The sequence below is a fragment of the Anoplopoma fimbria genome, chromosome 14 (genome assembly GCF_027596085.1).
Source record: "Anoplopoma fimbria isolate UVic2021 breed Golden Eagle Sablefish chromosome 14, Afim_UVic_2022, whole genome shotgun sequence".
Taxonomy (NCBI): Eukaryota; Metazoa; Chordata; class Actinopteri; order Perciformes; family Anoplopomatidae; genus Anoplopoma; species Anoplopoma fimbria.
Genome location: NC_072462.1, coordinates 5,420,366 through 5,430,040, shown reverse-complemented (window position 1 = coordinate 5,430,040; position 9,675 = coordinate 5,420,366).

Here is a 9,675-nt window from a genome sequence, read left to right as displayed (position 1 = left end):
GTTCAGCGATGTTGTGTAAGCATCCTTTATTCAAGATTCTTGCACGGTTCTTTGTTACCATAGTGATCTTAGTTCTAGGATGAGAATCATGCATTCTGCATAATTTAGACTCATTTAACAATTCCTGGGCATTTAAAACCCTTGGCCATTAGAGGGAACCATTTAGCTCAGTGTTGAAGGAATACTTCACCCACAAAATGACCATTTTTGTATCTATTACTCATACTGTTTTCCTTAGAATGTCTTAAGAAAGATCTTCCTTACAATCAGCCTCACTTGTGCTCACACCTACTCTTCTGCGCGAGTCCGGACGAGTCTGAAGTTTGTTAAATAGTTTAGGTTTTAGCATGTGTTTTTGGAAGTACTGAGCATACTACTACTACTACTACTACTACTACTACTACTACTACTACTACTACTACTACTACTACTACCACTACTACTACTACTACTACTACTACTACTACTACCACTACTACTACTACTACTACTACTACTACTACTACTACTACTACTACTACTACTACCACTACTACTACTACTACTACTACTACTACTACTACTACTACTACTACTACTACTACTACTACTACTACTACCTACTACTACTACTACTACTACTACTACTACTACTACTACTACTACTACTACTACTACTACTACTACTACTACTACTACTACTACTACTACTACTACTACTACTACTACTACTACTACTACTACTACTCCTACTACTACCACTACTACTACTACTACTACTACTCCTACTACTACTACTACTACTACTACTACTACTACTACTACTACTACCACTACTACTACTACTACTACTACTACTCCTACTACTACTACTACTACCACTACTACTACTACTACTACTACTACTACTACTACTACTACTACTACTACTACTACTACTACTACTACTACTACTTCTAAAGACTTGGACAATTCTGCATGAGTTGTGAAGTTTTGCAAACTGATGAAAAAATGGGTTTTCTTCAAGTATTCAAGGTAACAGGGGGTAAGTAATTGATTCACAAATGGTCATTTTGTAGATAATAAATATAACTTTGGGGGCATTTAAAGTATTGTTACTTTGGATGATGGATTTATAATACAACAAATGTATTATTAATCCATCAATTGACATGACAAAATATACATAAGAGAATATTTAGCCCTCAGGTTATAGGTTCTTTCAGATAAAGATTCGGATTTCAAAGCACATCTATATTTCCTCCACACGGCTCCCAACACCGCGACGGCTAACAGTGCTAACAGTGCTAACAGTGCTAACGAGACAAGCAATGGCAACAGTGCTATATCTTTACAATATTATTTAATGCCATGTCATCATGTTATTTGATACAACTCTTTTTTTCCCTTTTATTTTAAAAGACAAACTTTCTCCTTATTTTTCGAACCTTATTTCGGACACTAGCCTCTTTCTATCAGACCCTTTATCTCCCAAATGACGTTGCATTCTCGTTGAGAGGATGCTGAGGGGCACGACGATGAATCAGGCAGAGATGTCCTTCTGTTTCCTCAAAGTTATGGCAGTTACCCAGCATTCTCCGCATAGCACATTTGACTTTAAAATACAAGGACAATCGTGCAGTACTAAATCACACACACACACACACACACACACACACACACACACACACACACACACACACGCACACGCACACGCACACGCACACACATCCACAGGAGGGGGAGCAGAGGAGAGCTTTGGTAACAGGTGATGACATGTTGATTAAATTGGGCGTGCAGACGCATCATTACACTGCATCTGTGATTAGGTTGATTTTGTCTCTCTGAGCGGAGACAGAGGCTAAAAGAATAAACACAGACTGCCAGTTAGCTCACTAATTACAAGGCACCTTTGCAACTCTGCCACTGACTTTCTGAAAACTTTTCCACCATGATGATGATGATGATGATGATGATGATGTAAGATCCTTTCTAAATTGCTGATTCAGATTTCCATAGTCAAGCCACACTTTTCTGCATGTTAGGTAGAATACATTACAATACATAAATATATTACTGCAGTGGTTATTACGTCAGCCATTTAAACATAATTTCAGACTACATCACCTTTTGAGGTATTTAGCCAAATTAATATTCACCAAGGCCTGAAACTTCATTTTGTATCGACTGCATTCATGCTCATGTTAGTATCCGTGGTGTTGGGTGTGATGCTGCTAGAGCTTCATTAAAACACACTTTTCATTGGCAATAATAATATGTCAAAGGGACAACAACAAGTGTTTGCCTCTTTAATATCATATTGACAGAAGGGTGCTAATTTACCCATGAAAGACAAACGGTAATAGATGTGCTAGTCCCCACTTCAGTGTCTAACCTTTTAAAGTCGTGTGTGTGTGTGTGTGTGTGTGTGTGTGTGTGTGTGTGTGTGTGTGTGTGTGTGTGTGTGTGTGTGTGTGTGTGTGTGTGTGTGTGTGTGTGTGTGTGTGTGTGTGTGTGTGCGTGTGTGGTTTTCAAATCACAACACTACAAACACTCACACGGTTCTCTGTTTTACTAAATTATTCATTGGCGTAGGCCTCACCTGCTCTTGTCCTTGAGTGACACACGGGTTCCAAATAAACAGCATGATGAATAAAAACCACGGCGAGATGAATAGGAATCCGCAGCGAATCACAGAGCGCTCTCATCTCGTCTCATCCTCCGACTCAATGGTGAGCGGCTGCCTCCTCTATTCTTTTGAACTCTACGAGATTTTGGCACGGAGAGGGAGCTTTTTACTTTTTTTACTCCTCCATCTGAAAAGCTTAATTTGACTGAGGTGAACGTATTTTTTCTTCTTTCTTTTCTTCTCTGGATGCTGCTTTGGAAAAGTTCTCCACTCTGGGTTCTTTAAAGATGCTGGGGCATATGCTGCCCTATTTTTCAGTTTTTTTTTTTACATCTTCCATTAATATTTTCTCTGCAGCTGCAACACTTTAGATAGGATTAAATAGAACTGGATAACTGACCAAAGGCTGTTGAATGATTTGTACATGCCTTGTGGCCCAAATACTGCCTCGCATGTATTTTAAGCATCTTAACATTCCCTCTGATGTTTAATTTAACACAATCCTGCTTGTCTCCATCTCTCTCTCCAGATATTTCAATTAGCTATCATTAGCCAGAATGGCATTTATTGAGTTAGTGCCAGAACACCTCTATAATAAATATATTTACATTATATTGTTGTGTATCAATATGTGCTATTACATCCACCTGCTTTTATGCACATTTTCAATTTGCACATAAAAAAATCAGAGTGGAAATAATGAAAATTTGAAAAGAATCTTCAAATATCTCAACAAAAAGTTGTTATGCTTGGCAGAGGTGGAAAAGTTGGTTTATCAATAAAAAAAACAAAATGTGACAAAGGGCAATGGAAACCAATTTAGCGGAGAAATGGTGACGTAAATGAAGCATGTGATTTCAACGTCCACTGAAGCTTGAAGCTGCTCCGCTGATGACAGTCTCCTCACGGCTTCACACAAATCTCATGTTGCCTCCCTCACATTAAAACGTGAAACTAACAGAAATGTCACATTTGCGTCGCTTGTTTGTCATCTTTTGAGGTTAGACTCGCGCTCTTTTAATTACTTCATACTCCTCTTCTGCAATGGTATTTTGTTTTTTCCCGTCTTAATGAACTCATAGTAATGGTAGTGGATAGAAACATTTGGATGGACACCTGTTGAATGTTTTTTCTTACAGTTGTAACAAAGACTTACTCAAACCTCTAATAGGGAGCTATGACTTACCAAGAAACTGTGATCGTTGAGATGAAACGTTTTCAAGGTAAAAGGTGGTCTCCATTTGGCTTCTTTCTGTTGCTGAAAGGACATGTGAGCAGCGCTGTCAGCTGATAATCAAACCGATGCAGTCCGCGTAGATGACGTGGTGACACTTATTTTGGAGGATGAGTTGTACGACTGCTTGTACATCATGCTACATAAACCCAACGATAAGAACATTAATCTAATAGTCGATCAGACAGAAATTCATTGACAACGAAGATCCCTTTCAGTCACGTCTCAAGCAAAAATCATTAAACAAATTTTGCATGCAGCATCCTGCATTCTCAGTAATTGCAGGGTGCATATATTTGAATTTTTGTGTGTAAGTCAAACTAAACAAGCAATTTGTAGGCTTCCATTGACAAAGTTTATTTAACATTACATGAACAATTTTTTTTTTTTTTATTGTCAGTCGCATCCCCAATGTTAAGTTTCCGCGCAGTTGGCAAAAGCAGCATGTACTGTCTTGTGTGCCAAATGGAAACAAGAGTAGAAACATGCCCTGCCAGCACAACCCGGTCAGAGTCCCCCCATTGTGAAAATCAGCCTGCAGTACTCAAAAATTCCCAAATTCTTCTGGCCTGATAATGTTTTCCAAACGGATGTTACTAAGTTCTCTTTATGATGACCCAAAAATATGCAGAGAGCGTTAAATTGATCAAAGTGGAAAACATTCAGCGCTGCCACAACCCTCTCCACCCATATCTCTCTCTCTCTCTCTCTCTCTATCCAACACCACAATGTGGAAACTGCTCCTCTCTCTCTCTCTCTCTCTCCTCCCGCCCATTCTGTGCTCAGCTATACTCCCTCACTCTCTCTCTCTTTCTCTCTCTCTCTCTCTCTCTCTCTCTCTCTCTCTCACCACTCTCCAGAGAGAGGCTCAGTCAGACAGATGTAACACAGCGGTAGAAGCCTTGAGCTGAGCTGGCAGGCTGCGGGGGCCCAGACCAGAGCCAGCAGCTCTGACTGGAGAGAGAACGGCAACAGCGGGGACACAACGGAACAGTAGTTGTGGCAACAGTTTTAAGTAGCCGCAGTCCAGTTAGTTAGAGCCGACGTTGCATCCGGGACATGGTTGTGTTGGTCTGGGCGCCCATCACACAGTGAATTTTAACATGGACCCTGACACCATCACCCATCCAGACGCACAGCATGGTGAGTAAGATTTGGAGCGCCGGGTGGGGTGGGTGGGAAAGATCGGAAATGATGAGAGCGATTCTGTGGAAAAAGTTGGTGGACAAGGGAGTCGGGTCACATGGTTTCTCCGGCTAGCTGGCTACTATGACTAGTCTCTCCATTTGGCTCTCAAGCTGTTGACTAGGGCCTCTGTGGTCAGATGAATAGGACCTTCAGTCTGTTCTGGTGGGAAGGGGGTCGAAGGGGTGAGGGGTTTTACATGGCGATGTGACGAATTCAACGACCTGCTAACGACATTTAGCTCTTATGACCTTTTTGGACATTACTTTAACTGCGTTATAAAGTTTTGTTGTAGCAAAGAAAGTTCCAAAATCCGTTGAATGACTTTTCCGTTTTGGTACAGTGTTGGTGCGAGCTTCGTGGAGCAGGAAGCCCTCCTCTCGCTCTCTGAATGGAATAATTAACTGTGTGCACATATGTGAGGGCCGTGGGTGTACCATTTCTGTTCAAAAGCAGCGAGATAATTCGATGGTAATGTGAATCCGTGTACATTTGTATGCCGTGTCGTGGTTTGCAACCATGTGGGTGTTTGTGTTAAGTGGCACAAAAGAATTGAGGGTGAGAGAAGGGGAGAGAGACAGAAAGAGAGTTATGTACACAAATAAATCCAGGGGGATCTAGACTGCACTGTAGGCCAGTGAGAGTGCTCACTCTTTCTCTTCCCCCTCATTTTTCCGCCGCCTCGTTTTTTTTCTCCACCGCTTCAAATGTTAAGAGCCCAAACTAGATAGTTAAAAGACAGAAAGAGTGGTGTGTTATTAACTGGGCCAAGAAAAGAAGATGTTTTGTCTTCATGGCCGACGGGGAGGACTCTGCTGCGCCGCTGATGAAGAATGCGGTTAACAGAACTGAGTCAACAGAGAACATATTTCCAAGAGACTGAAAGTTTGTCTTCGCCCAGCGTCTAAGCCACACTGCTTTATGCACTGGGCCGTCTGCCACGCCGGGGAACGGGAGACGAAGAAAAGGGGAAAGAAAAGTGCTAAAGAAGAAACCTCGCCGTTTTTATCCATCTCCTGAGAGTTGGAGCTGCTGTAAACAATCCAGCCCAAATAAGTTTTACAGTGAGGTTTCCCAACATCAAATGTCAACCTCATACAGTGATTGGATACTGTCTCATTTAAACCAGTCGGCCTGTCACTCTCACAGCCTCAGAAGATCCCCTCTAAAGGTTCAATATAAATAGAAAAGTCAGAGTAGAAAGGGCAATTATCTCATATCATCCGATTACTTTCTCACTCTAGGCAATACTCAAGAAGAGTTCATGCTTCCTCTGGCTCAAAGGCACTCATTTTCACTCTCTATTTCTCACAAACACACACACACACACACACACACACACACACACACACACACACACACACACACACACACACACACATACACATGCATGCACACAGTCACCCCTCTATTGCTGTTTGTAGTAAATCCAAGAGCATTTCTGATCATTTTAATATGCATGTTATTTTAATATATTTCGGAGGGTTTTTTTGTTTTTGAAGAAGAGTTTCATCTGCTGTCTGCATCTAGCTTAGCATTATAGCAAAGGAAACTGCATCTACCCATTTTTTTTTTTCCATCTACAGAAAGCACATGGTTGCTGATGCTGGACATCATCACCTAATGTAATGTATTATACTTTAGATGCTATTCTGAGTGGTGTTGCTACCAGACAGGCGCATATAAAAGTGGTCACTTGAATAACTCAAACAATAGTCAGACATATGAAGTCATTCTGCATCCTTAGTGTGGGTTTGTGGTACATCAGGCATCAAAATGAGCTGCTAGCTTATAGGAACACACAGGGATGAGAGGGAGGTGAGTAAAAAAAGAGGGAGGCAGAAAAAAGTCCTTATCCGTGGCCTTCATTGACATGTAAATAGATCTGCATGATTTTGTCCTAGTTGGGAAAGGTTCAACGCCTGCTCCTGCACTGGAGGAAAAAAGCACGGGGACATTTTTTTTTTTTTTTTCTTTTTTTTTTTTTTTTGCACAGAACTTTTACTAGACGGGATTCTTTCTCTTTCACCATAAAGCATTTTTTTTTTGCGGAAAAACAAGAGGCTCTTCTCTCATTTTCCATTTTGAGGTGAATGAGGGTTTCTGACTACACTTCTAAAATTCCCAGATTTCATCCAGATGAAACTGCGGTCTTGTGGGTGAAAGCGCTACAGGGCATTGTCTTAAAGACTGTTCAGCTTTTAATCAAATATTTAGTCCTGCTGGTGTTGTCATCTGCGACAAATCTAGCCGGACTGTGAAGCTGGGCGGTGCAGGGTGTGTTAATGTAGGAACTGGGCTGTCAGCTTATGAATTTTAATCTACTTTTAAGAGAGGAAACACTATCTTACACCAGGCCTCACGGTCAAGGACAGTTTATTCTGTTGTGCACAAGACTTTCTTCACTTTATGAGGTTGCAGTCTTGTCTAGAGGGTTTAGAGAGTAATACAATCTTGATGTTTAGTCTGTTCTTTGTGCAGCTGTAAACATGTTTGTGTGAAGGCCACAGAGTATGTGTGTGTGTTTCTGTATTCATGTTTTTTTAAAGCAAATCTATATATTTTTTTACATTTGTTGGAAAGATATTTTTGGCAAAGTGAGGATCTGGTTTGTCTCACCTCTTTAAAGGGCTATTTCAGGATCTCAGGGACTTGAGTTTGAGGTTAGAGATTATTCTGGCCACAAACTCCTATGAAAACTATCTGGGTCGTAAATTTGATGTTTAGATGTTTGCTCGAATTTGCTAACCTTCTTCCATTGGCACGTTCGGCTGCGCTGAGTCAAACAACACCGCACTGATTAGCGTTTCCATTACCAGTTTTAGCTCTCAGTGTTGTGCCGAGATGGACCGTCTCTGGAGTCATCCCAAAGTGCGCCCAACCAGCCTCCAAGCGGATTGGTTGACGCCTTGCCAACCGTTGACGACCCCTCTTCTCCCCCTCGAACAAGTGTGTGTTGTGAGACTCAACTCGTGTCTGTGCAGAAGGCCAGAGATGAGGGCTTGTGTGTTCAGCTGTCGGTACTTTTGAAGCTACAAAATGAATTGGTTTTGGTTTGAAGGTTAGTTTCCCTCCTGCGTCCCTCTTAGTACTTTCATTAAAAACCCAACCTTTCCTAAATTTGCCTCTCTGTTCAACCCTTCTCTGCATTCATTCACCCAATTCTGCATTTATTTTAAGTCACATATTTGACCTCTGCGTTTAACCCATCTTTGCATTTAACAACTCGAGCAACTCTCAATAATTTAGCCAAATGTCAGTCCATTATTCACTTTCTTTTAGCTCTGTTTTTGGTCTCTACCAACAAATATCTGGCTCTGCAGCCAAAAATGATGTTTTAAGAGCGGTGAATGAAGCAAAACATAAAAGCTCTGTGTGCCTGTAAGCCAAACAATCGCTGTAAAGTTTCTGTAGAGCAGTGGGGAACTGCAGAGTCAAGTGATTATTCTCTACACTAGCATTATCCGAAGCATTTAGAGTAAGTATGGATAAAAAAGGCATGCTGCTTGTCATGCTCCTACAGAGGTCAAGGCAGTGGCATTGGATTAGTTGGGCTGGAAAGAATGTCTGTGGCAGGCTTTGTATTGTTGCATAGGCTTTTCTTAACTAAACTAGCTCTGATGACTTCCAGTATTTGGGTTGGATGCTATTTTGACATGAAGACCAAACATAACCTTTTATATAGACATCTTTAACTGGTTTCCCGTCTCGTCGGTACAGAACCACTATCTTAGTGTCGCTCTTAAGTCCCGGTATCTTGTACAAAAACATTCAGATTGTGTCGACATCCAGTTGAGGCCTATTGCATTTCACACTTGGCTTTAAAATTCTTTCAAATGTATCTCGAGTGGCTGCTTGTAATGGGATTTTGCCTCTGTGCTTATATTTGACTTTATCTGTGGAGAAAACTATGGATGTTTCTGATCACACACATTTGCGCTCAGCCGTGGAGCCACACAAGAGGATTGCTGTGGCTATTTGCATAATGGATAGTACTACACCGAAAAACTAAAAATGAAAAGAAAAAGATGGATACAGAAGAGCCGTGAAAACACAGATGAACAGAGAGGGAGAGAAGACCTCAGTGGTCTATGTTGGGTCGCTTTGTTGAGCTATATATATATATGAACTACAAACTTGACTAGGTGGTCGCACTAGGAGGTCAAGGACGCACTACTGTTGACACAACACTACATATTTGGATAAATCCCTGACCTGAACATGTCCAAATGTGGCTGCAAACAGTCAGGTTCTGATGGGTGCATTCTTGGGGTGCTGTCTGCTGTGATTGGCATGTTTGTCCTGCAGTTTAAAAGCCTGCTGCTTGTTATTATCTCATAAGACATGATGGAAATATTAAAAAGCCTTGGTGCCTCTGATACAGTTTGCCATTTTGCCATATTATTCCAGGAACTCAAACCATTCCCAGATTAATAGTGCTGAGAAAAGGACCATTTTTATGTGTTGAGAAAAAAACACTTTTTTGATGTCATTGTGTTGTACTTTGTAATTTAAGATTTAGTCATTTTTAATAGACGTTGTAAAGAAGACACACAGAAGACGACACACTAAAATGTCTGTCTCCAGCGTAACAATCTGCTGACTGTGATTGTTCTGTGTCGTTGTCTGCTAAAGTACGGAATTTGTC